Source organism: Pipra filicauda, unplaced genomic scaffold (assembly GCF_003945595.2).
Source record: "Pipra filicauda isolate LSUMZ 115617 unplaced genomic scaffold, ASM394559v2 scaffold10_size6260569_pilon, whole genome shotgun sequence".
Taxonomy (NCBI): domain Eukaryota; kingdom Metazoa; phylum Chordata; class Aves; order Passeriformes; family Pipridae; genus Pipra; species Pipra filicauda.
The window spans coordinates 5,036,006-5,063,946 of record NW_024103541.1 but is presented as its reverse complement, the minus strand read 5'-3'; the positions used below and the strand labels follow the sequence as shown (position 1 = coordinate 5,063,946).

General features: G+C 36.2%; 1 long non-coding RNA gene across 1 annotated transcript in view; it reads right to left on the bottom strand.

The window, feature by feature from the left end:
* Window positions 1-266: 266 nt before the first annotated feature.
* The window catches only part of LOC120323314, a 44,775-nt gene continuing 17,100 nt past the window's right edge, over window positions 267-27,941 (bottom strand). The window contains exons 2-5 of the long non-coding RNA XR_005563645.1: window positions 25,973-26,056; window positions 18,102-18,169; window positions 4,557-4,667; window positions 267-354 (exon numbers count right to left, since the gene is read on the bottom strand). This is a non-coding gene — a long non-coding RNA (uncharacterized LOC120323314). The remainder of the gene's footprint in view (window positions 355-4,556; window positions 4,668-18,101; window positions 18,170-25,972; window positions 26,057-27,941) is intronic.

The following is a 27,941-nucleotide window of genomic DNA, read 5'->3' as shown; positions in this document are numbered from 1 at the left end:
TGAGAACCAATCAGTGTAAATTGCAGCACAATTGAAATCTCAGTCTCAGTGAAAGAGAAGATGTTCATTTTGTTGGAAATGGAATATTTCTGTGTGTATCCAACTAGTGCTTAAAACTGGAACAAGTGAGGCAAACCTTCACAACTCTGGATATGTCTAAGCCAGGATACTGCATTCACTCACTTCTTTTGATCTGACATAATGTTAAAAACCCAGCAAAACATATGACACAGTTTTTCAAACAGTTATATTTTTTAACAGGAGAGAATAGTTGTGTTTCATATTTTTCTTCTACTTTGCACTTAGAAAGATTCTTCTCCGGATCTGGTCTTCTTTATATTTCAACTTTTCCATCTGTTAAATGGCAGAGAAATTACTTATTATTTATGTTAAGAGGCAATGAGTGGATCTGCTAAATAGTTTGAAAATCAACAGTACCATGGATTTGATTTTTAGGCACAATAAGTGGCTCTGATGCCAAATGGCTTTAATAGAACCAGCAGACATTGAACACTAAACGTACAGGTCTTAAAGTGGTTTTTTCCCCTGGGTTAATATCTGTAGATGAAAAGCAGATAATTTTAATTTTATAATTTCAAGTTTCTTCCCATAACTTTTAGCCATAAGGCAATTTTCAAATGTCTCATCTGAGTTACAGGCACATGGATCAAGACCCAGTCTCCATCCCAAGCATTAGCATTTGTTCCTGCACTTTAATCCTGGGCTTTTGGCTTTTTACTAGTGATCTCACAGGCATCATATTTCCATTCATAATTAATAAGCAAATATTTCATTCAGTGTTGTCAGAGGGTAGTATTAACATATTGTACATCATGAGTTTAAATCAAAATAGACAAAAACTAATCCTTGCTATTATCTTAGGAGATTTTGCAGACGTCAAACAGGCTGGAAGATACCTGAACATTATTTTTATGGAAAAGATGAAAGTGTTTCACAGCATATTGATCTGTGCCTGACCATGAATGATTAATATCCTTTAGGTCCAGCTTCAGACTTTTTTAGATAACAGCCAAGAAGCAACCTATGATCTCATATGTCATATCTATTGATAGATCAAGAGATAGCTATATCTATATCTATATTATATATAGATATAGTTGCCTTTATCATATGTCACATCCTGCATTATAAATCAAGGTTTGGCAAAAAAGAAGGTACAGAGATGCCAGATTTCTAATGTATTTTTTTAGTATTTATTAATTCTTATTTTTATTTTTGACTGAGATTCACTTGACATATCATTTCCTTAATTTTCCTCTGTATTGAAAAATTGTCAATTCTACTGAGATGTATTATAGAAAGAATGCCAACTCCCCATTACTGTGCTTGAAAGAGGCCCTTATTAAGGGATTAAGTTTTTAAAATCTTCTTTGCCTTCTAATATAATTAAAACAAGTAAAAAGAAAAACTTGAAGTTGACTAGGAAGTTGAAATGGGGAAAATGGGGACAAAGGATGAGTAATTCTTGCAAAACAAGGACTTGCCTTTGTATCTTAACTGAGCATTGAAGACTTCATGTTTCTGCTGAGAAGGAAAAGTCAGTATATCTCAAACAGCCACACTTAAAATTGATAAATTAAGGAATGTAAGTTGCTACATTAATCATCCTTTCTCAAAATTTTCATAGAACTAAGTATTTATTTCATCATAGAGTTCATATTGTTCAAGGATATCCAAAGGTATCTTCCCTTTTCCCTATGCTATCATTTCTGACAAATGAACCTCATTATCTCAACAGAATAATTCTGCTTTCATTGCCATGCACTGTAGATTGCTTTTAATGCCTAGATTATGTTTCCAGTCTAATACCTAGAAAAATAAGAACCATTTTGAGAAGCTTTCAAAATAAGTCTTATGACCAAGTCAGACTGCAAAGAATGTGTTGGGTTTTTTTTAAGGAATGACACTTAACAACTGAATAATATTGGAGCTGCCCAAGTCTTGCGCACAATTATACATCCTGCTTTATATTGGTGCTGGAAAAACATTAAGTAAAAATTACTGTAAATATGTAATCTGAGTAATTTGATATGTTAGACTGAAACATTGCCTGACTGTCACATCCTTTGTGAAGCTGTCACTTTTCTGGAGTACTTATATTTCCATTGCAGTAATCCACTGTGAACCAGTAACAAAAGACAGGTAAATATGGAAATTATAATGCCTGAGGAAAACCTACTCAGTACAATGAGAACCAGCTCAGACAAGAGGAATTCGATTCTCTTCCTCTCCTTCAGAAACACATTCAGTTTGGCCTCATGACAGAAAAATTGGTTTGCCTGGATGTAAGAAGGTCTGGGACAATTGCATGGCTCATATTCCAAAGGTAAAACCACTGCCTGCTTTTTCTGGTGCTGAAAACTGAGTCTTTACCCACCAAAATGCTTCAAGGCTGGCAGGCTTGCTGGAATCTTTGGGAGACAGGAAGTTGATCTTATTTGTGGTAATATCATTCGTGTTCACTGTACCTACAATCTCAAATGGGAATTAATCCCTTCTCTTGTGATTGTGTGTCATGCATTGGGATAAACCTGGTGTGAAGTGAGGCAGCTGACAGCTCAATGACAGTATCACAAATAGGGCTGTGGATACATCCAGCTTAAACTGCTGGGAGTTTTTAATCAGAGAAGCCTGAATTAAATTCTTGAGAAAATGAAATTAAATTTATTCCCCACCACCACTGATCAGTTTAAGAACAAGACAAGGCATGAATTATTTGTATTTTCTTCCAGGGCTTTTTGTCAAATCAAACAGTTAAACCTGGGCTCTGCCTATCTGTCTATCTGTTTATTCATCCAGCTGTCTGTCTATCTATATGAGTTCTTGGCCTGTTTCATAAAGCAACAAGGTTGCCATTTCTTGGACAAAGGCACACAATAATTCATGAGCCCTAGTTTTTCAAGTAAGAGGTTTCTCCTAGAGACCATTATATGAGACGAAACCCAGCCACAAACTTCACAACGTGAAGTAAACAGACTTTTCACAGAAGTGACTGTTTTGTCCTCGTTGGGACAAAAAATCCACTGGGATTATATAATTTCATAGCTCAGAAATTAATGTGCCACATTTCATTAGGGTCTGTGGCTGTTTCACTGCAGAATATTTTGTCTTCTTCATTACATCTGCAACACTGCATTTAGAAGTCCAAAATGGACCACTCTGGGATATGGCTACAGTACAATATCATCTGACAAACTGCATAATAAATGCCATGAAGAAGGGACGTATAGCCTGCCCCTAAATAGCCTTTCACCACATGCCAACAAAACTATCTGCATCTGCCTGATTATAGGAACTTGTAATGATTTTCTTGTCATGTAGCTTTTCCTTCACTGAGCTGAACCATGACTGCTTGAATGTTGTTGAATTGTTCTCATGTTAGCAGCCAAAGCTGTTGACTTCCCTGGCCTCTGAATACCACTAACTGTACACACTACATGCTTTCAGTGGATTCCAAAAACTGCATGGAAAGAGACATCATTCTCATTGGCTATAAATGCAGGAAAAACCCTCCTGTTTTAGCTTGCAGGAGTAAGCTAAAATTTTACTCATCTGAATGCACATACCCAGGGTATTCTCATGTAAAGGAACACAGCATATGGATGGGACAAAAACCTACTGAGTGGGAAGAGGAGTGTACAATGGATGCAAAGAAACTCTGGAAGTTAATCTCAACTGTAATATTTCAGTAATTATCTCACAGGAACACTGCAGAGAGCTGGCAGCTTTTTGTAAAGGTTTTGTGTAGGCTTTCCTTACCAAGTATGAAGAAATAGTGTTCAGAAAGATTTGCTATAATTTTTAATAGCTTATTAAAGATTATTAATGTTAATTTATTCAGGTTTTCATAATGTTCTCTATCATAAAATATGCACAGTAAGGACCCTGTAAGTGCTTTTGGTCAGTATGTCATTTCAGAAAGGAATTTTCTGAGGTTGTGCCAACTGACTTCACTGCAGCCACACTGAAATAATTATTCAAATATCTCCACTGGAAACCTTTCCTTTGGCATTTTATCATTGATTTTATTTTGATTCATCAACTTGGAGTATGTCATGGTGATACTTCAGTATTTAGACACCAAGGCTCTGCATCACTCATGTAATTTCTGACAAACATGGGGCTTCTCCCAGACTCGTGAATCTTTATTAAGGTTTGCTATATACTTCAGACTCCTCAGAAAACAAAAAAAGCTGTTGTTTTTAATAATTCCCTATCATACAGTCCAACTCTTTGAAAAATCACCTGCTGTTGGTCTCCATATGGCAACAACCCACTAACTGAAGACTTACATGTGTTATCCACCTTTATTTAAAATCAAAACTCTCTTTCTTGCTGTAATATAGGTAATTATATTATCTGTATATTCCATTTTAAGGAAACAGCTTTTCCAACAGAAATGGCTCTTCCTAAGTGTTTCTTTCCCAGGACTAATATTATTCCTTTCCCCCCCACCACCTTTATTTCTTCTTTTCTTTTATTAGTAAACTGCCAAATGAGTCCGAAGTTGAAAAATGCAACTAATTCATCCTTACCTCATGCCCTGAGAGAATTTATTTCTGCAAAGGGATCTTTCCCAGTCAATGTCTTCTCTATTGTCTGAGCAATGCTCCTTTTTACCTTGCTGACAGGTTTGAGAATCTTGTCTGAAAAAGATATGATAAAATAATGATATTTTAGTAATATTGTGTAAGGAGAGAAAGCATATTTGACTTTCCTGTCTATACATCAAAGTGATTCCCGCCCCCCACGCCCCCAACAAAGTAAGCAAGAACTGAACCCAAGGTCCCAGAACCCTCCTACTTCCTGGAGGGAGCTAATGAGGGCATTTGTGCCTTCTTTCTTTCTTCCCTCCATTGTTTTCTCTGCAGTACGTCCTCCTCTGTGAAGAAGTTATTTTTGCTTGACATGCCCTTTATAAATATTCCTTGAGGACTAAAATTGTCTGGTAGTTTAGACAGCTTTTTCCTGTTGTGATATTTAACCTTCTTACTTGCCTAACTTGGTGGCAAAGCTGTTATTTTCAGCTTATTGGACAAGCTTTTGGGTCTCTCTTCTTTTGCCCTTTTCTTTCTTTTTTTTTTTCCTACAGAGCCGTGTTGCAGCCTTCAGAATTAATTAAAATCCTTTCCAGTTCAGCCAAATTTCTTTATAGAGCTTTTATTTATCTTCTAATAACTTTGTTTACAAAAACTGATCTACCCTGACAATTCCCCAGGTTTATTTTTTTACGACAAAGGACATTTTAAAGTGCATTCTGAGAAAAGTGTTGAAATGGTTCTCCATTTTTAATAAGTATCTGAATTTAAATTGTGCAACTGCAATTCTACTTCTTTTAAAAAGGGTGTCGTTTGGCACAGAAAGTGAATAATGTAATTCAAAATGAGAAATTATGGAATAAGACTGGACATTTTCTGTTAAATGAAGGACAGGCAAGCCATTTATCAATTTGAATTGCTTTAAAGGTACATGCTTCCTGATGCTAACCTACTAAATTTGTTGTCTCTCTTCAAACTCCTCACGCTGGGACTTCACACCTGTCAGTAGTTGCTGGACTGCAGCACTTAGAACTTCTGATCTCATGGCAGACTGGATTCCCTGCACTGGAAGTTGTATGTACAGTTGGGATGGGAGAGGAGTCTTTTAGGGAAAGGAACGTTTTCATTATTATTATTTCTTTTTAAATCCAGAATAGTCTGGGGAACATGCCTGAACTCGTGTTTGTGGACTTAGTGATTTTCTTTCTGTTTGACCAAACATCCACGTGTAAAACAAATGTGTGTCAGTTTACAGACCATAAGACAAGTAAAGTGCTAAAGATGCTGAGTGAATGTCAGTTATTTTTTAGAGGAGTGAATGTAAAGTTTTATCTGAGTGCAGGGATTCAAAATTTTGATGATCTATGAAAGTCTTGGCCCAGAATTTTAAAAACTATGCCACTTTAGAAATATACATAACAAACTTCCAGGGCATGCTTATCTTTAGCCTCAGTGTTTCACAGTGCAGGTAGCCGGGTCAGATTAAAGCACAGATACAGGTCTTGTACCAACCCTCCTCTAGTTCCCCCAAACATGGCCTTTCCATTGAAGGGAGAATTTGCTGCAACGTGGGCAAGTTAAGTCAAGCATGAAGATTTGCCCAAGGATCATGCAAGTTCTGAGCATGGATTGACGCTACTCACATTGATTCAAACAAGTAGGGAGAAAAGGCACATGGGTGTAACCGTGCTGAGCGCAACAGGAGTATGAAAAAATATCTCAGTTCAGAACAAAGCTTCCTATTTTGAGTGTGTTTGTGTGTGTGTTTTTTTGCAAACCCCAATTGTTCTTGTAAAACAAAGGAAAAACTCTACTGTCTGTAGAGTTGTCAGGACTTTAAAAAATATATTTCAAATCTATGGAAAAAAAAGTAATTTCATTGTGTTCTATTTCTTGAGATAATGCAATGTAATAGCTGTAACAGTGCCGGTTTCATTTTGATATATGCTTTCTTAAAAATGTGCCCATCACCCTAAGTAGCAATATTTGCATTAAATGATCCATAGTTAAGACTGTAATGTTTAACATGATATCATAAGAAGTTGTACCAGAAGGTAAAATACAGTAAAATAATATTGGTTCTTTTAACAAATCAATTTAGACAAAACTTGTAGAAACATAAAACTGCTAACTTTATGTTTATGCAATATACTTACTTTAGCAACCAAAATATAGATACATATGAGATGGAACAAAAAAAAAAAAAAATGTTACTCCTCTTTTTATTACTGCTCATGTTATCAGTCAGTGCTATCTGACATTGAAGATGGATGGTGAATAAAGTCCAGACAACAATCTCTGCAAACTGGGACTAGAAAACTCATATTAAAAAGAAAAAAAAAGAAAGACAAAAGAAAGAAAAAATGAAAAATTAATCTTCTTTGGGTAGCAAATATATTTTTTATGGAGAAGTTATTTTCACAAAAAAGTTTTCACCAACTGGACAAGAGGAAGAATATGAATGTCCATAGTCTGGCCATATCTTTTGAATTCATTGGATTTTATAAGTACAGGGTCGAATTTCAAATTATATAAATTAAAAAAAGAACAATTTTCAAAATTTTATCTTCTTTTCTCTTTCATATCTGGACTCCAGTTCCTCTTCCATCTGCAATGGATTGATACCAAGTTTTTATTCTCATGGAAAGGAGTGTCTTGATTTTCTTGCTATTATTAGCTATTATTTCTAAGCAGAGAAGATTCAGGGCTTGCTTGGGAGGGGCATTTTCATCTTGAAACCCAAGTTATTTAAAAGGTGTAAAAATCTTCCCCCACCCCTCCACCCCAGTTCTCCACATTTTGCTATGAAAGACTAGCAAGAAAAAATAATTATATGTTTAAAAAGCCTGTCAAATCCCACAGTCTTTCACTGGTGATTGACCCTCCAGCAGGAGCAATCTGTGATGGATGAGGTGTAGGGTGAATCACACAGAAACTGCATTAAATTTTCCTTGCCAGTTTTCGAAATTACTTATCAAAAGGCCAGGCAGGGACAGCAGATATAGAGCAAAGTATTTTGTATATATATGTGTGTGTGTAGATGGTATATACAGATGCAATACATGGTAATTGAAGAGTTTCCAATTTGCATAGCAACTTTTCTGCATAAATTGTTCTGCACATGAGTTATGTTTGTTTGGGCTTTTTTTCTTGACAGCCAAACTACTAAATGAAGACTGCCTTGGAGTTACTGAAGCCTACTGAAAGTGGGATATCTGAAATGGCACAGCACAGCACAGCAGTGCCCATGAAATGCAGACAGGCTTCTCAAAATTGCAGTAGTAAATGGACTACTCTAATTACTATTGTCAAAGCTTGCTAGTCTTTACTTAGGCTGAGCAGAACCATTTTCTGTGAAGAGTCACACTGAATTCACACAGGAACTTCTCCAGAATGATATGACAGGAAAACTGACAAGAAAGTTAACTGAGAATTTTGACTACTATATAGTAAAGCAGAATGCAGTAAGCTCGGACATCTCTCTGTGGTGCACAAGGTGTGTAAAGGTATACTGAGGGTATAATTAAAAACTACACCACATACAACTCAAAACAGGGTAAGAAAAACTGCCTTTTGAGGTTTTTACAGTGTGAGTGAATAAAGACAAAAATAATGGAAGTCTGCTTTAGCTGTGAGAGAGTCTGACAGATATCAAGGAGCCTGTATGAGGGACGAGTCCTGGGAGTCCTCTCAGCAAGAGAGGGAATTGCTGTTAGATCTTAGATCTGTAATATTTTCCTTGTATTTTTGCCTTGAGAACAGGAGAGTCAGCCAGACTCCTGTGGAAGAATCTTAATGGAGAAAGAAAACAAACTCATTTTCAAACCCCAGCCTAATTTGTGGAGGTGGAAGTCAAAACAAAGAGTTGTCCTATACTTCTGAGTTTTACACAAAGCAGGTTTGACCTGCCACTACTAGGGAGGAATAAATAAATCAACCCATGAGATTAGCCTCTGAGGCATTTTTGTGACCTGATCTTTTCCTGAAAAGCAGCTAATCCTCCACTCTGGAATGAATTTCTTTCTGTAGCAGAACAGATGGAAATATCAGCTCTAGTTGTGCTATCTAAAGAGCATTTTTGTCTCCATTTCCAGTAATATGATAATACTTCAACATCTTTTGTATTAAAGCCTAATTGTTAAGGAAAAATATTTAAACATTTTTAGTAATTGACATTTTTGAATTTGCCAAGACAACAGAAGACTTTCCTAAGCTATTTTGTTCCTACACTTGGTATGTACCCATGAAGTCAATAGAGCAATATTGAAGCTTTTCCAAGCACAAATATGCTTCAAAACATTTCCAGAAAGTGAAAGAATTGAAACAAAGGAACATAAATATGGGAAAAGTGGACTGATGAGAAGTATAAAAGTTGCCATTAGCTTTAGATTTCGCTTCACTGTTAATAACATACCTCAAGATATTGAATTAACCCAGAAGTCAAGTTACTACAAATTCATGTTTACTAAAAATTTGTTGTACAGTGGTTCTGTACAACAAATCCCACCTTATTCAACAACTGTCCAGTTTCTCTATATTTTTGGTCCAGTCAGAACTTCTGGGAAACTATCGAGAGGACAATGAGGTGAAGGAAAAGAGTCATACTGGCTACTGAGATTCAGAAAAGTAAGAGCTTTTATTAGCTCATAGGGATTAAAAGTATACTTGCATATAGCTCCTTATAATTGCCAGTGTAGTAGTATGGCAGAAAGAAGAAAATATTTATAGGTCCCAAGGGCTGAAACTTTTTTATTAGCTTCTTGGAAAGATATCTTTGGTGACTGGAACAGCTGCTCTGGCCATCTGAAGGGCTGTGCTGTGCTTAATGCCAAATAACACCTGAATGACATCGGCGAGGTAAAATCAATTTGCTTGTTTCCTGTTGTCACTGTCCTCCCTTCCTTCTTCAGAGTCAAATGCCACTGCCTTGCAGAGGAACTAGAGGAAAGCTTTTAGTTTTCATTGTCTTTGTGAGCCTGAACATTACTCCCTGCAACACACTAATCTCCAGTATTGGAAAAGAGCAGGAAACTGTGAGTTTAACAAAACCCATCAACCTTAAACTACTTTGCATCAAAAAAATCTGAATTTGGGACTTGTCCTTGATTTTACAGTGTCCATGAAGTTTTTTAGTTCAATTATCTTAGTCCTTTTGAATGCTCTACTCCCCCTCACTCTGTGAATCTGTGCAGATCCTGGAAACTGATGGTGGTTTGGTTGATCCCATAACCACTAATGTGTTAGGACCATTTTGCTAAATGTACAGGGAAATTGGTGAAAACAATAAGCACAGACTACTGACAAATGAACTAAACAACCAGCATGACATAGAAAACAAGCACTTGTCCTTTGTGAATTTTTTTTATTATTTTTTTTAACAGGCTTGGTTGGCAGAAGCAGTGGCCATGAACCATTCAGATGAGGATTTGAGTTCTAAGAAGATAGAGCATCTCTAACTTTCATCAGGTTCCTCACTGCACTGAGGATTTTTCCTTATGCATTTATCCTTGACTGAGAATCACCGGTACATTTCAACAATGGAATTAGCTATTCACTGCATTACAATGACTTGCTTTCTGTAATTTGCCATTAATATGCTTCTACCTGAACAGTGCAAAATGTGAATTAAATTGCCACAGGGAAAAATAATGATCCTGTTCTTTGATTTAATCTAAAAGCGGACAGTTATAGTCTCTTTCCTCATAATAATGTTCTTCCCTCTCTTCTCAAAAATTTTACTTTAACTTGTCTAGGTTTTCTTTTCAATTCAGGATGAAGGGCAGCATGTAATGTGACCTTCTTTTGACCACTGTTAAATTTATAAAATATAAATATTTAAATAAATCATATAATGTTATATTATATATAAAATTATATAATTATGTAAATTATTTTGATATATCAAATAATAGAATTGTTAAGTTTGAAAAAGAACTCCAAGATCATCAAGTCCAACAATTAACCTAACACTGTCAGGTACACCACTAAACCATGTCCATAAGCATCACAACTACATGATTTTTGAACATTTCAAGGGATGGTGATTCCACCACCTCCTCATAGCTACACAATAAATTAATTATTATGATAAAATATAATTTCATAATTAGAATTTAAAAGTGGTAACAATATTTAGCACTGGTTTATAAGCAAGTCTTTTGCCCCTTCTCCCATTCCCACAATGAAAGGGTTCAGTTGAATCTCACAGAAAAAAACAATGGGGAGATCATGCTGAAGAGTGTTTTTTAACATATTGCCTAGTCCACAGCATATCTCTGCCATACCTCTGTCTAATACTGTACCTCTATAGACTGTAGTGCTTCAACGAATACCCACACTTTTGCTACAGTCTGACAAAGCAGAGATAAACTTTACTCCTTCTCCTAGCTGATCTCTGTCCTCGTGGAAGACAACTGCTTAAATCATTTAAAAGGGAAAACATTCTTATATCTGGCTCCACCAGCTGCCTGCCTCTTCTCTGAAACTGAGGAAAGAGAATATTTCATGGCAAACTGTAAAATGCAAATATCCAAAATACATAAATATGTTTTTTGAATAAGGCAACATATACTGATGATGTTTTATGCAGAATATTTTTTCTCTCTCTCTCAAACTGTTATTTGTTAGATATTTGTAAAGATCTGAGGCATTAGACTCCTTTTTATGTGATATTTTTATGTGCATTGCTAAGTGGTCTGTCTGGAAAACAAGATTATGTGATCTGTGTTGCATTTTTGTACCATCCTTTAAGTCATAAATTCAGCTTGTTTGTGATAACAGCAAAGGTGTTGGTAACACATTCCAAGATATAAAATAGCCACCTGGCATCAAACTATTCCCATCTCACATCTAATAGGGCTCCTGTTTTCACTGATAAGCCTTGATACAGAAAGGAATGGAGCAGGAACACAGTCACAGTCCATAGCGGATCTCTGGACATATGTGTTGTTTTTCCTGCTATTGGTGGAGGGGTGGTGAAAGTGGTATTGGAGTTTCCCATTGCCAAAATAAGTCATCTCCCTAATGCAAATGCCTGCAGCCCCTCCTGCAGGAATCAGTGCAGGGCTTGGCTCTTCAGGGCCGTAGTGGAAAGGCAGCAGGACTGATGTCCCTTTGCCCTTGACAGCTCCTTACTTTGTTCCTGACTACAGCTGGTTCTTGGGGTATGTATTTAACTTAAAGAAGAATTTTGAGAAGTCTCTCTTGTATGTGTCTTTCATAGGACATACAGGATGCATTGTTTTTATAGTTAAATATGCTAATGCTGAAAAAACCGACTGGGTGACAGGTGTGTCCTAACTCATTCTGGCTTTCTCATCATCTTAATGAACATTAGTTCTCTATAAATCATTTCTTCTTGCTCCAACTTCTGCTTAACAGGACATATACTATTTTTATCCATTTCTCTTAGTTTTCTGTCGTGCAGTGAGGCAAATGTTTTCCTGGTGATGGACAACATCATATATCAATAAAACCACTTATATGGTATTTATTATTATTTCTTGCTTTTTATCTGCTCCTCTTGGAATGCAATGCACAGACTGGGCATGGTAAATAAGTCTCTTTTATCAGTGAACATTCCTCCATATTATACCTCTCACTCATTCTGGAATCTACAGGCAACTTAAAATATGCCTCATGTCTGTGCCATCACAGCCTGGAGACACATTGCAAGGCCAGGAAGAGATTGACTTTCTGATAGCTATCTGTGATAATAACATGGAAGGAGTGTCAATCATACTCCCCACATCTGCTCCAGCTAGGGAAGAAGCACAGCCTCATCATTTTTATGGCTAGCATGAGTATATTGGGCAGAACCCCAGCTGATAAGCAAAAATGATGATGTCGCTCTCTTTATCTCAATATATATTCATAATATATTATTCTAAATATCCTGTTGTCTAAAACCATTGCAGCATATACAAGCAATTTTTTTCTTCCTAAGTATCTCAGAATCATCACTTGCCCCTCACATAACTACTGAAAAGTTACCCTGAGACACATATTCATTCTTCCTTTGCCCCATGGAGTACTAAAGGTCCACAGTTTCATAGGTCCTGCCCCTTTGGAGTGAACTGCCAGGTCTTTGAGCCTCAGCAGCGGAAAACATGTCAAGAGCATTTTGGCTCTCCTCTTGCTTCTGTAATATTTGCTCAGACAAGCATGTAGAGGCCTTACTTTCCATTCCAGCTGAATCAAACAACAATGCTCTACAGTATTCCATCTCTCCTGTGACCCTATTTATACTTTGTCATGTTTTCTTATCTAGAACTATGTGCCATTTAAAACATTTGTCAGACTTTCTTCCTAGACACCTGTGTTAGTAGCCAGGGAACCGAGGGCAGGAGAGAAAGGAAGCAGACTGCCCAGCTTTGTTTTGTTCTTTGGTCTCTATGTTTTCTTATATTTATTGTGTCCCTTAGTACCAAAGCAAATTCCTGGCCATGAACATTCATTTCTTCAGAGCTCATTGACACACACATAAGGGAATAACGTACTCTCTTTCAGTCACTTGCTCTTTTAAACCTTCCTGTAGCAGCAGACTACACAATTATTTTTCCCCACATCTGTTAATCTAAGAAAAAAATCTGCCTCCAAATGCTTAAGCACAGTAAATCAACAGGGTTCCACTGATTTAAATAGAGGTTTGATCACATCTGGCATCCGAAGGCTGATTATCTTGGTGGTGGTCCACCACACAAAACCTTAGCTATTACCTTACACAAGATTTTTCCAACTTCATTTTCATTGCTAATGGAATACAGCAAGGTTTACCTTCGAGGAGGCCCTCCCACAAATCTGGATTTGGAATCTTATTCTCTAAATTCCGGTGCTCAGATTGATTAGAAACCATTTGATGTGTCCCTAAACGATTCTGAGCTACAACATAATAGCAATTTCATATTCAAAATACTGATTTTCATGACATATCTTTTATCAAGGATGTCACTTGGAGATCTCCAAACATTTTGAAATTTATTCAGGTTTAAATTTGCCTTTGTCATTAACTACAGGCTGCATAAATTTGCTAGGATCTTAAAGATATTTTTAATGAAATCTGTTGGTACTTGGCTAGCCCAAACTGGTATGGTCTTTGAAAAGATTAGTTTTCCTGATGATATTAAATGATATAGTGAGTAGGAGTCTTCCTTAATTAAATAGTAAGAGAGAGTTTTTAAAATAATATTGTCTTCTAAATCATATGGAAAGATATACAATGGAGATTAAAACAATGATACTGTAATCAATTATTGTTCAATATTACCTCTGAACAAACCATATTAGTATTACCAAGCAGTAAATTTTTATTCTACTGTTTGAAATGGCTTAGCTGAAGTACTAGGAGAAATCATTTTTCAGTCTTACCCTACACCTTCTGAATAGGAGCTTTGATGACCCAAAGACCTGTTAGAGTGCTTAATTTTCTTTTATCTTATTAAGAGAACATGAATGAGAAAAAGAAAAAGAGAAGCAAAGAAAGTGCAGAAACAAGGGATTTATATATATATGTATATAAAGAGTGGTTTCTATAAGGTTTACCGTCTCTTTTGGTTCCTCATTCCTACCTCAGTATTATTAAAGTTTTCAGTATGAAAAATTAGAAAAAAATCTGGAGAGAATATGTATTATTAAGATTCTGAACTAGCAAAAACCAGTTACCTCACAATAACACTTTCATGTGTTTATATGATGCACATCAGTGGCTTCTTGGCAGTGGAGGTAGATGCAGTATGGAAGGCCTTGAAGTTCAAAAGTTGCCATTTGTTTTCCCTTCTTCTTCATCTCTTATTCTTCCCTTTTCATTCTTTCCTTCTCATTCACAAATTTTTCATGGACTCTTCTGTTTCTGTGGTTATACTGGTGGCTTCAAGAGGCAATTATGAATTATGAAAACTAAGCAGCTGCTTTTTGGGGGGAGGCAACGCACTTGAAGAGATAAAAAGCTGGATAAAAGGAAGGATGCAAGAAGTACTGAAGATACAATGTCACAGACACTGGGCAGGGATATAACACTGTTCACAGCTATTTGGAAAAATAAGTATGTAAAAGCAAGAGACCACTGAGAAATTCCTGGGGAACCTCATGAAGCTCCTTCTTTTCAGTCAGTGATGGTACAAGACCATTTTGTTGAGAGGTATTATTTAGTGGATGGATGGAGGAACTACTTTAATTAATTCACTAGATTTTTTTTTTTAGTTAAAAAAAACAGTCCAAGAAAAGACAGAATTAGACATAATTGATCTCTGTCACATAGGAATAAATGGTAATCTACCTTAAAATTTGTCAGTTCTAACTAAATATAAGATCTGAAATTTCTTTGTAGCATTTTCCAAGGTTTTTCAGGGCATAACCCTAGACTGAAATATCATAAAATTGTTCATGTGTCCAAGTATAAAGTGAAAATTCAGCTGTGTTTTTTAAGATTGACAGAAATAGAAATGGAAATTGAAGTAAATCATGACTCATAAATGATGAGGTTAAAAGAGGCAGACATGATTGCACATGTCGACCTTTTTTGCACAGTTGGTATTGAGTTCAAGAAAAGGCAATTAAGCACACATCATTTAATCAAACCTTCCTTTCCTGCTTCGAGGAGTTACACAGCACAATCACCTCAGACACACAGACTAAGATAAATAATGCAAGCAGGTACTCTAATACATTTTAAACAGCTGTCTGGGGAAAATATGTTTATTTCTTCACTCACTTTCAAACAAAGATCCAAGTTGCAAATCTCTTTTTTCCTTGCTTTATGATCGTGATTTTTCTTATCATGTGATTTTTCTTATTTTAGGCTGTCCTACAGCCTAAAAATTATTGCTTTGTGAAAGACTTCACAATGTCTTCACTGCTAACATCCTACAAGGTCTTACAGACTAAAAAATTATGGACTGACTTTTCCAGCCATGTCCAACCTCCCTGGCCTGCCTTCCCATCAGCCCAGCAAAAGGAAGCTGCTGGAAGCAAAAGCCTTTACTCCACTGCCAAAAACACACTGTTGTATGTGAAAGGAGAAACTGTTGCAGTAGTGATGGGAAAAAAGTCACCTCTGTAAGTTTTTGGGTTCCATCTGAGGAGATGTCAAGTGATCATAGCAGTTCTGCTTTCCCTGACCCTAACTTAGAAAGGACCATCTCTGAGGCTGAGCACATTTAAAATCAACTAAGATAGGGCTGAAAGGAGTTTTATCTAGAACGTATAAAACCTGTAATTTGTCAAGAATGTTAATGGTCAGCAAGGAATAGAATGGACATGATACAGGTTTTAGCAAACATCTATTTCTCTCTACCAAATTAGCAGCACCTTTAACATCTGTAAAAGCACTTAGGTCAGAACTGAAATTCTTCTCTAAATGGCAAATGATTAGCTACAGGACATTTTTTTGCCTAGAACTTTTCTTTTGCTACAGGTAGCTTTGTGAGGAGTGCTGATGGTTATGGGAAACGCAGTGATTAATAACACATTCTCTCAAACCAGGTTGTTAATTACATGTCAACAGTAATATAGTTAGCTGAAACAACAAGGAAAGAAATGGATGTGTGCTGAGGTCTCTCATTTTGCCCAGACCAGATGACCTGAGGCAGCTTTTGGAGCTGGGTTATCCTCAGCCACCTGCCCCTGGTGATCCTCACTCAGTTTAAGGCTAAATATCTTCTCTGTTCCAGATTGCTCAGTTCAAGGGCTACTCCACAGTTCCAGGCAAAGTATTTGGAGGCCAGTTCAGTTACGGCAGTTTTTCTACTAAATAAGAACAGCCATTTTATAACGTTGTTGACTTGCTGCATATCTGCTGAAAGCCTCTGAACCCTTTGAGTCCATATATTAAACAGTATTACCAAATCGTTATAAAATCAATAAATATAATTAATATCCTCAAATACTCTTCAAAGTTTTGACTGGAGTTTGACCTTGCTGAATTTTCTTCAGAAGTCAATATACAATTAAGATTGTATGAGGTTGATAGAGGTAACAGTTGTGAATATACCCAGAGAGCATTTTATGATGAAAATCAATCTGCTTAGGCCAATTTACATTGTCCTTGGTCGGTAGTTTCTTTAAAAAAGGTTTCATTATTATTCTACAAAAAAAAATTATTTAAAAAAATTTAGATATTTAAATAAAAGTTAAAAAATTGACTGTGCAGATGAGATTTCTAGAAAACTGTTCAGACTGTTCAACAAAATGTTGTTGTAAGCAAAGATAGTGAACTTAGAATAATAAGTATCAACAACAAGTTTTGCTTTGATGTAGTAAGGCAATGAAAGGAAAAATGCATGATTAGATTTTCAAAGATTAGAGGGTGAAGAAAGATTTAAATTGAATACTAATTTAGTTTGGAAAGCCTTGAGGAAGGTTTGCCCTTCATGTAAAAATTCTTTTTTTGAATTAGCAAGGTGTTTTATCTGCCAGATGAGCATAATTGAAGTAAAGAGTTTCTGCAGACAGAGAACGAACAAGCCTTGTTTTTATCCTCTGCACAGCATAAGCAGTCACAGCTGGAGGCTGGTGAGGAGGTCAGTGTTTGTGAGGAAACATGGAATGCTTTTAATCTGGCAAGTGGCTAAGGGGAAAGAAACTACTTGGAACTGAGCCTGCTTGTAAAAGGTGGTGGTAAAATTCAGAGCCTGTATCCTCTGAGCTCAGAGAATGGAAAAAGCTGCAGAAATGGAAGAGTTTGGTTAGAGACTCATGCAGACCTGACACTCAAATCCACCATTTTATCGGCAAATACACTCTCAGAAAAGACTTCTCTCTCAAATTTATTGAAACCATCATGTTTCTCTTCCAATATTAGAAACTCTTTCAGTGCTTATTCATGCATCTGTGGCTTTAAGACCACACAAAATAGTAATACTTAAAAGTATCACTTCTAAATTTTCAATCCATGATTACTTGCAAATCAAACTTACTTGGTTTTATTCCTTTTCATTTAAACTGTGATTAGTGAGGTGTAGACCACTTTCTGTGAACTGGCTGAGAAAGAGAAATGGGCACCCAAGGGAACCACTGGGCAGAAATTACTTTTTCTCACTATCTGGCAGAACTGGATTAATTTTTCAGTGACTGGGTTCGAACACTGCGTATAAGCCACACTTTCCAAAGTTTTTTGCATAGTTTTCAATAACAATACTGATAACAACAAAATAACTTTAGGAACTTTAGGCAGCTCTGACCTTTGTCAAGGAACAAGCAACTAAGCTCAGCTTCTGTGATGTGTCATAAGGTAGAGACCCAACAATTGAATCATCTGAAAACATTGAAAAATTTGTCTCTTATTTGGTGAAAGAATTACTTTCTTTAGAACCATATTTAGGATTATTAATAAAGAACCCTTTGATAATAAGAGAAAACAAAAAAACCCATTTAATTTATTGTAATTTGGCTATTATTTAGTGATATTGATCACTAAATAATCAAACTAAAATAATTTAATCTTCACAGATAATGAGACAAAGCACCACACAGAAAGTAAGCATTGACCTTGTATTTTCCATAAAACACAAAATACCTTATTTCATCTTTCAGTGTGTTTTAATTTACCTTGAAAACCGGTGACTCTGTTGTTTCTCAGGAGCATTATTCCCACTGGTTACCACAATGAAATTAGCCTTGGAGAGAAGAAATATCAGCAGATATGATGCACTTTCCATACAAATAAAAAAGTCAAAATTTTAATTTACACCTTTGTCTAAGAGTTAAATGAGTTTATAGGATAACTAATGATCTATTTTATTTTGCAGTTCTCTGTTGTGATATGAATGCAATGCCACTAAGGTGGCTTGGTGGAAGTGAATGAGAAATACATCTGATATTAGGAACACTTCATATTACTCTCCCTAAATAACCCATGGTCAGAAGTGTGCTCCTGAATTGGGTTCTCTGAATTAATATTCTAGAGCTATCTTGTCTTCATTAGCAGTTTATGGAATGAGGTTCTTAATTCAAAAGCAGCAAATAAGCCAGTTGGGGTCTTTTGTTTCAGTAAAAAAACATAGTTGAATTCAATGATCTTAATGGTCTTTTCCTAAATTATTCTATGATTCTATGATCAATTAATCTATGTTGGTTTAGCTGAGATTATAGAATCACAGAAAAGTTTGCATTGAAAGGGACCTTAAAGATCATCTTTAAGTTCTCTGGTTTGCTTCTAAGCAGGGCCTATATTTTCCCTATTCTTCCTTTAGTCACTGACGTACCTATAGAAGTTCTTCTTTTTCCCTTGATGTCCCTGATCATATTTAATTCTATGACAGCTTTAACTTTCCTTACCTAATCCCTGGCTACATGGAAAAATTCTCTGTATTCCTCCCAGGCTACCTGCCCTTGCTTCCATCCTCTGTAGATCTCACTTTATAATTTGGAAAATCTCAGTATTTTTCTCTCTACTTTCACTATGTGAAATTCACCTTTAGTACAAATACATCAAAAAAAACCCCCATGAAAATCATCTTCTTAATATAAATAAATAAATATTTTCATGTCTATCAACAGCTATGATTTTTCTTTCCAGTGATTCATGCCTGCACTGGACAATATTTTTTGACTACTGTAGATGTTTAAAAGATGTGAATATTATTCTGCTTATTGATTTCCCTTCATACTTAGCAGATAAATCAATAGGATGTGAAGATGAGGCTCCATTAAAATGATTTCTGGTGACATCATTTTTGCCTGAAAGTTTCCACAATAATGACCCTTAAGTTTGCCTGCAAGAGGTCGTTCAAACAAAGGAACACAATAAAATCACATGCCTCTCATGGGTTCAGTCTGTCATTTCTTCTCTTAGTATAATTTTAAATCTTAGTTAGTATTTCTGCTATGATGTAGGTACAGTTTTTTCTGATGAAAACAGAAAGTAGAAGAAAGTGGAAAAAAATACAAACAGGTGCATTATTTCATTGTGCACATTAAAGAACCTCAACTGACCCTACCTCTCAAACATGACAGCTACAGTCTAATACAAGGAAGCCCATAATAGAAACACCTCTCAGAAGAGCTATATATACACAGTCATACAGAGATGCCAAAGGTGCACCATCCTTTGTAAAACTGTTGTGTAAGCTGCAATGATTATTGTAGAACAGCACCTTATGGCAAAATTTTTGCAAGTTTTGTTCCCCAAAAGAGGCTTAACTGAAAATACCTCTCCAAAGGGTCTGGTTGCATTTTGTGGTTAACACCACCTTACTATTGTCCCAGCTGCTGTAATAAGAACCTCCTCAGGGATGAGGATCCATTACTGCAAGGCACTGTAGAAAGAGCAAATGGGAGGTCCACACACAAAACCCTCTATAACCTGTGTTTGAAACAAAAAGTGATAGGGATGTACTGGAAGGGTGTAGAAGGATGTTACTCATAAAAAAAAAAAAAAAAAGAAAAAAAAAAGAAAAAAGAAGAAATTAATGACCTAGGTACTACTGAAATTTTATTAAAGGCTTATTTTCAAAGAAATTTGAAAAGTGCCATGAAAGGGTTATGGTGTGAGATGGCTTTGCAGTTGTCTGTTGGGTCTTAGTCAGCACTGGACATAACATTGTTCCTTGCAAGAGGAAGGGATTGGAATTGAAGAACTATGCTTCATCAAGTTTAGGTTAACCTCAGGTGACTACACATCCTTAAGCCACAAGACAAACTGGTAGAAATTTTATTTTTTAACAGGAGAGAAACAGATCGAATTGAGATGTAGATCATGTAATCATATAGTAAAAAGATGGTTCTGCTTGTGGAATTAAAAAGAGAATCCTGTGGAGAAAGAATGAGGGAATAAATAGTTTGGAGGAGAACTAGGAGAAAATTGAATCATCAGGAAAAGGCAATATTTCAAGAAAAAGAGAATGGTGGCAGTATTGAAGGCAGCTGTCAGGTCACAGAGATGAAGATAGAGTACAGGTTCTGGGACTTGGCTAAGAATGGGCCATTAAAAATTTTGGCATGAGTGCCTTGAATTGATCGAGTGCAAAGGATGCAAGGCAGAACTAACAGGTCTGAGCATGGAATTGAGGGAATTGAAAACAGCATGGTAAATAAGGATAAAGATAAATGAGAACGGGAAGGTAAACTGGTCTCTAGAGAAGCAAATGGGTTGAAGTGTGAGATCTTTTGTTTTTAGTAGAAAATACCAGAGCAGGATTGTATAATGAAGATAGGAAAAATAAAAACTGTAGCATATGAGAAACTTAAGGCAGCAGTAACATGACAGTGAATAAAAGAACAGTCAGCAGATGTGATGAGATGTGATAAAGTGCAGAGGTTGGATGGTACTTTTCAATCAGAGTCAAGAGAGAAGAAAACAGAAATGAAAAATAAGCAAAAGAGAGGAATAAGGTCACATTATGTTTGATAATTTTAACTTCCAGTTAAAAATGTGTGGAAACAGCAGGGAGGATGCAGAAGAATGACAGAGATTTAAGTGTGTCTTGTGATGAAAACATGTAAAAAATCATGTATGAGAGGTGAAAACAGAAAAATCAGCTATGAGGGGGATGGGAACTATCAAGGATTTATGATGTTAGTAGACTATAGATAGCAGAAAGCCCAAGTGAGAGGGTCTGATTGACTACATAAAGTGCATTGGGCTTGTAGAGTGGAAATTCAGAAAAATGGGACAGTAGGACATGGTAGAGAACAATTATTATATTCTCTCTGCAAGAAGAGAAAAACAGCATGAAAATGTAGAGTCAGTGGACACACCATCAACTAGAAGGGCTGGATTTTCCTCCAGTTGCTTCCAGAATGCACATGACCATAATGCCTGTAAAAACCAGAGAGTTTTGGGTTCAGTGGTTTAGACAAGCTCAAAGATCACGGTAGGTCCCCAGTGATCATGTTCAGATGTCTGAATGCCCTTTTTTGTGTTGATCATCTCCTCACATGTGAATTTTACCCAGATAGAAATGCTGCAGCTACTCTGGGTATTCTGATCTTTTTCCTCTTTCTAATGGGAGAAATCATCATCTGTCGTTTGTACAGCACTGAGAAAAGGTCGGAACAAATGTAAACAGCCTCAAAACATCTGGGTTATCTTATGACTAGAACTTCACTTGTTCTCTGCACAAAAGTGCAGTTTCTCTCAATTAAGAAGGACTACTTTAAATGGCTACTTGTTCTAATTTTCCAACTATGCAATTCATACTAACTATTCAAGGAAATTAACATTAAAATCACTGCATGTATATTTGTGATAAGCAAAAGTAAAAGCATTAAATGTACAGCTACACACAACAAAAAAATTGCAGAATATTTGGTTTTGATTTGGTTCCACAGCTTGGACCATCTCCTTCAGGGAGAATTATATTACAGAACCAGTCAGTGGAAGTCTTTTGAATATAACATTGACTCTACATGGTTTTCCCTGGAAGAAGGACAATATTGCTTTGAAAGATGGGGACCACCATCTCCCAACAGACACTCCAACGTGCTGCCAGTGCTCTTCTATGGCAGAGGACTACTCTTGGATTATAGCAATGCAGAACCTCCTGGACAGGAAGATTTTACCAGCTGTGTACAAGAGCAGACATTCCTGTATTGCCCTTCACCACGGGGTATAGTGTGGTGCTTCTGGAAACACTACCCTATTGATGCATAAGAAAATGAGATCCAAATGCTAGTCAAAAAACAATTAGTGATATAACTATCTTTCCTAATGTGCAGCACTGTGAGATTCACTGTCTGAAAAGTGAAAAAGTTTCCTTACTCAATCTCTTTTATATTTCTTCCCTCCCTCTGAAGCAGCTGTTATTGGCCAATTTACCTTGGCAAATCCCATGACCTTTATCTCATGAGAGATCTGATCTTGCTCTGGGATCATGCATTGTGTGAAAAGTTTAGCTAAACAGGTGTCATTACCTCATACCCTTTGGTTGTCCCGCTGCACTGGGGCTCAGAGGATATTAATTATTTTCATCTCTTCTGGATAATATGTAAAAATAGGCACTAGATAAAGAGGACATCCACTGAAGAGATCTATATTTATTGAGAGGATCTATATTATTAACTAAACCAGAAAGGTACATCTTGCAATAGAATCTCTGTCCTATAAACCAGGAAAAACCCTTCCTCTGTATGCCAAACTCCATGGCAACCATTTGGTTTCCAACATCTCATCCAATATTTTGTTGATGTCAGCTTTCCTTTGAGATCACTGCTCACTGGGTTGCATTTCTTCCTATTCAGACCCCTGTGATACCAGCTCTTCCTCTATCTATGCAACGGAGTGCAACCAATCACACCTAGGCTGCTCTGGAGTAGTTAGAAACTTGCTCAGATAGTCCTGGTCTGGAGGTTTGGCACATTCTAGGGGGAAAAAGGAAACCCTAGAACAGCAAAACAGATAAATGACCTCTTTAAATCCTGTCCTTACAAGCTATATTCTACAGCAGGGGGGTGTGAAGGGGTTACAGTCCCCTTCCTAAATTCCCAAGGTGCACAGTAGCCAGTGACCTTCACGAGCATTTTCAAATTGCAGTGATGTTTTTGGATTCACAATGTTGAAGATAGCCTGCAGATCCTTTTGGGATCATGCCTTTCATCTCTAGAGAGGTGCCTACCCCATTCTGGGTCCTCAAATAACTCTGTGCAATTGAGTAGAGTTGAGTTAACAAAGATTTGTGAGGGGACGAGGCCGTTAATCAGCATTTTGGCTTCCTCTGCTGTCACTCAGGCTGCAAATGGTGTTGCCATCTGCTTTTCTCTGTGTTCTCATCCAGGCTACGGGATGTGCCCTTGAGAGATTGAAAAAAAAAAACAAAAAACAAACCAGGAAAGAATAAAAAGGACCAGCTTGATTTCTGGCTGCAGCTTGCTGTTTGTGCCAGTCATTGGCAGAACGCTTTGTTTGTAGGCAGCCATGGGGTGTTAAGACAAATGGCTGTTCTGCTACGGAATGTATTTTCCAAGAAAAATGTTGGGATTTAGCCACAAAACTCTCTGAAGGTTTCAAATGGTCTCCTTGTCTTCTTAGAAACACATTTTCTCCACTGGCAGAAATATATTTGCACTCTTTCCATTTGATTGAGGGAGCTCTGAGGCTGATTTTGGCACTCTTGTTTGTAGACTTAAAACTTCCATCACAAGAGGTATGATTGTGGAGATCTACATTGTTTTCAATCTTAACAATGTTATAGCTTTTTAAGATCTGTTTAATCATGCACTTATGTAAAATATAAACAGAAGTCTTAGGAATAGGCTTTTTTGAAACCAAGTTCTCCATCTTCCTTGTCTAAACTATCATATGTGAAATGCATCAAGGTTAAGGGGGAAAAGCAACAACGAAAAAATGCACAACTTTTTGAACAAAGTTGAAATGAAGCAGCTGAACAAAAAACGTTGTAAACTAACATAACTTTCCAGCTCAACTAATCCAACTCATCAAACTGCTAAGATCTACGGTGAGTCAATGATTTCAAAAGCAAACACTAGCTGAGGGAGTACATATAAAATCAGATAAGACAAAAAGAAGGAAAAGAGAAAATAATAAAGAAAATGAGAAAATAAAATCTGTGAGGACATAGACAAATTTGTTCTCTAGAGAGTTTAATTTCTATTATTATTTTTATTATAATTATTATTATTTTATTTAATGTAATTTTATTTATGTATTTCAGTTCTGATATATTATGATCCAGGTTTAGAGATATGATACCACTTTCTTTTCCTGTTTTTGTGGGAATTGACATTTATTCTACAATATAATTACAACATGAGCTTTATATAAACTTGGAGATTTTTTTCTTTTCTCACTCTACATTTTTCATGTATTACTGCCCTCTGTGCTGCATAGAGTTGAAAGGTAATTTTCTTTGTGTGTGTGCAGACATTGATCTCTGCTTAGCCAGTCAAGCCCTATTGAGTAACCAATATCCTGAGATCCCTGCTTAGTGATTTACCAGAATCCTTTCTCTGACTGCTTTGAACCAGGACCTTGAATGTCAGTCTCTTCAGCCCAATGTGAGATACAATGACCAGCGATTTCCCAAATCTTAAATGCCTCTAATTTTTCAATACTCTAATTTTTGAAAGTAATTCAAAGTTAATTTACATCAGGCTTTAGCTATATAACATGGGAGCTCCCAGGTTACTTAACTTCATATCTCTTGTTTTTCCTCCTCTCATATTAACTCCTCAGTTTACCAAAACTTTAAGCACGGTATTTTCTGCACAGCACTACAACAACCAGATGGCTTCACCTGGAAGGAAGATTTCAGAAAAAGGGGAATAAAACAACCAACCTGCCAAACAAAAAAACCCAACCCTAGTTATTTTTAACCATTTTAATTTTTTAAAGGCAATATTATAAATCAGATTTTCATCTGGTGCAAAGTTGTCTAGACTCTGAAAATATGACTGTTGCCCATTCCTGAATTAACATAACTGACACAGCACTATCAAGAAATAAGATGAGGAGGAAGAAGTTTTAAATTAATAGCTTGCTACATTATGTGCCGCTGTAATCCTCACTTTTTGAAATAATTGAGCAATGATGAAGGCAAAATTCAACTGAGGAGGAAAAAAATTCCTTTATAATGTGTGAATATTGAGGTACCACCAATGTAAGCACAATTTCAAGTATATAGTTGTTCTAAACTGACCCATCAAACTAAACTACTGCTGATTATTAAAATCAAGGTTGACACAAAGGCACATGTTGAATTCGTATTCCATAAATGGGTATGGATAGTCACAAGCACTTAAAATTTTAAGTATTTTCATAATCTTAGCCTTAAAGTTCTTTTTGGAGGAAGGAGCTGGAATTAAATCTTTGCAGCCTTCAGGTAGGCACCATAATGACATTTTAAGTATTTTCATAATCTTAGCCTTAAAGTTCTTTTTGGAGGAAGGAGCTGGAATTAAATCTTTGCAGCCTTCAGGTAGGCACCATAATGACATTTTAAGGTGTGAAGCAAATGCACATCACTTTTCAGAAAAGATATGAGAAAGGGAAAAAAGAAGGTCCAACTAAAATCCTGGGAAAGGTAGGTCATTCAAGTTGAATAGTGGCTTTCAGAAAATCTAAGGTTCTCTTCAGATGAGGAAAACTGAATACAGGTGTTTGCAATCAATGTAAGAGACATAGTATGATAGACCAATAGAGGCTTGTAATTGAAAAGCAGTTTTTATACACTTCATACCTTGTTCCTCAAACACATTAGGAGTAAAAAACCTTGCAGAGGGTCTCTAGAGTCAATTGATAATAAAGGTACAAAAGGAGCACTTGGAGAAAAAAAGGGTGAACCAGAAAACGAAATTAATTTTCTGCCTTTATATTCATTGTGGAAGAGCTTGAGGAGGTTCCTACACTGGTACCCTTCATTACTGGCATTCACCGAAGATCTGAATCAAATTGAAGTGTCAATAAATTTTACAGAGCAAACAACAAAATTGGACAGGGACAAATTGCATCAATAAGCACTTACCTAAGAATTCAAAAGGAGTTCAAGGACCAGAAACTGAACAGCTCTTAGTGGCATATAAAGTGTCCCTTAAACCCACCTTCATATCTGAGAACAAGAAAGTAGAAAATACAAATAAGATGACAAAGTTTCAAGAAATATACTATGAATTATCCAAAAGTAAAATAAAACCATCAAATCAGGATTGTATCCATTTTTTTTGAAAGAAATTCCTTAATATATATGACAAACTTTGCTGAAAATACAGCTCTAAGGTTGTAAGAGTAAAAGACCGTGGCTGCAAAGGTTGATCTTATGGTACTGCAAAACTCGATCTGGGCAACAAAATGGATAAATATAATCCAAAATAGGTAAATATTATGTAATGTAAATGGGTGAAAAAAATGGTTATTTTGCATGTAAAGGGAGGGGATCTTCATTGAGCAATGTAGCTGGTGTCTGAGATCTCGAGAGTATGATGTGTAGTTTAGGTGCTTATAATAGTTCAGAAACAGTGAAAAAAGAAAATAACATCATGAAAGTTATTAGAGAAAGAATAGAGAAAAGATAGAAAACATTTATGTTTCTGCATAAATCCAAGCCACTCAGTTCTCATGCTCCTCTACAAAAAGGTTTAAAGAAGGGCAACAAAGATGAAAAGGAATATTGACTACTGTTCCTACTTTGACTGAGTAGACAAGGACTTGTCCTTGTGGAGAAAAGACATCTGAAGGAGGATTTGACAGAAGAATGGAAAATCATGCTTGGCAAAGGAAAAAAGAGATTGATTATCCAGCGTCTCTTCCAGTACAAGAACTAGGAGACATCAAATGCAATTAGCTGTGAACAGATTAAAAAACAACAGAAAAGCAGCTTTTCCTACATCTCATGTTTGAGCTGCAGAGCTCCTTGCTGCAGTACATTGTGGATGCTAAAAGTTAGGGAAACCAAAGAGAAACAATTCACAGGGAAGAAATACATCAAGGTGTGATAAATAGATGCTATCACCTCTGGCTCTAGAGGTACCTGATATGTAAGGTTTTGGAGGCTATGTTGAGATATAATATATATTATAATATAATATAATATATTATAATAAGGATATAATAATAAATAACCCATCCTTAAACAAAATCTTTCTTGAGCTCTTGACTTCTTGCTGTGTTAGGGAAAAAAAGTATTTTCATGGGTATTTCTATACAAGGCAAGTGATTCAAATATGCCTATTGTTAAAGCTTGAGGGAGTGAAAGAAAAGTATAAGCACTATAAGAACACAGTATTTTAATTTCACAAAGATAGCAAGGCAAAAAATTATGTAATTGTTTAAAATTAAATATTAATTAAAATAATATTAAAAAATGAAGATATAGTTGACCACTTTTACATAAAAAAAATTTCAATGAGGACTGAAAGTCCTACACCCCACAATATGAATTTAACCAATTCTTCCTCATCAGTTAGAATCCAAATCAAAACTAACCCGTTCTAATAAGTTTTACAAGCTTCAGAACAGAAAAACTGTCTTCATCTATTTCAAGGGCACCCAATATATTCCAGGGTCTTCTCTGTTTCACAATAGCTAAATAATTAAAGTTATCCTCTATTATTATCAGACTCTTTTCTTTTACTGACTTTCTTAGGGGGCTGCAAAACTTTCATCAATCCATTGCCATCCAATGAAAGATGTTTCCTTTCACTGGCATCATTCAGAAGGAAGGTTCCTAGGTACCTTAAGAACTTTATCCATACACATCATTCTGGAAATCTGATCATTTAACATGAGTGATGGTACGGATTTTTTCCAACTGGCTTTAAGCACTGAAAACCCTAAAGCCGAGAATACCTGTTTCTACACAGGAAAGCCTACAAAGCTACGCAGAACAGGTTTGGTGCACAATACACACAAAGAATGAAAGCCCTTCTCCAATTTTCGTGAACAAAGCACTCAAAATAGTCAAGAGTCCAAAGGCATCAATGTGCTGTTAGGCTCTG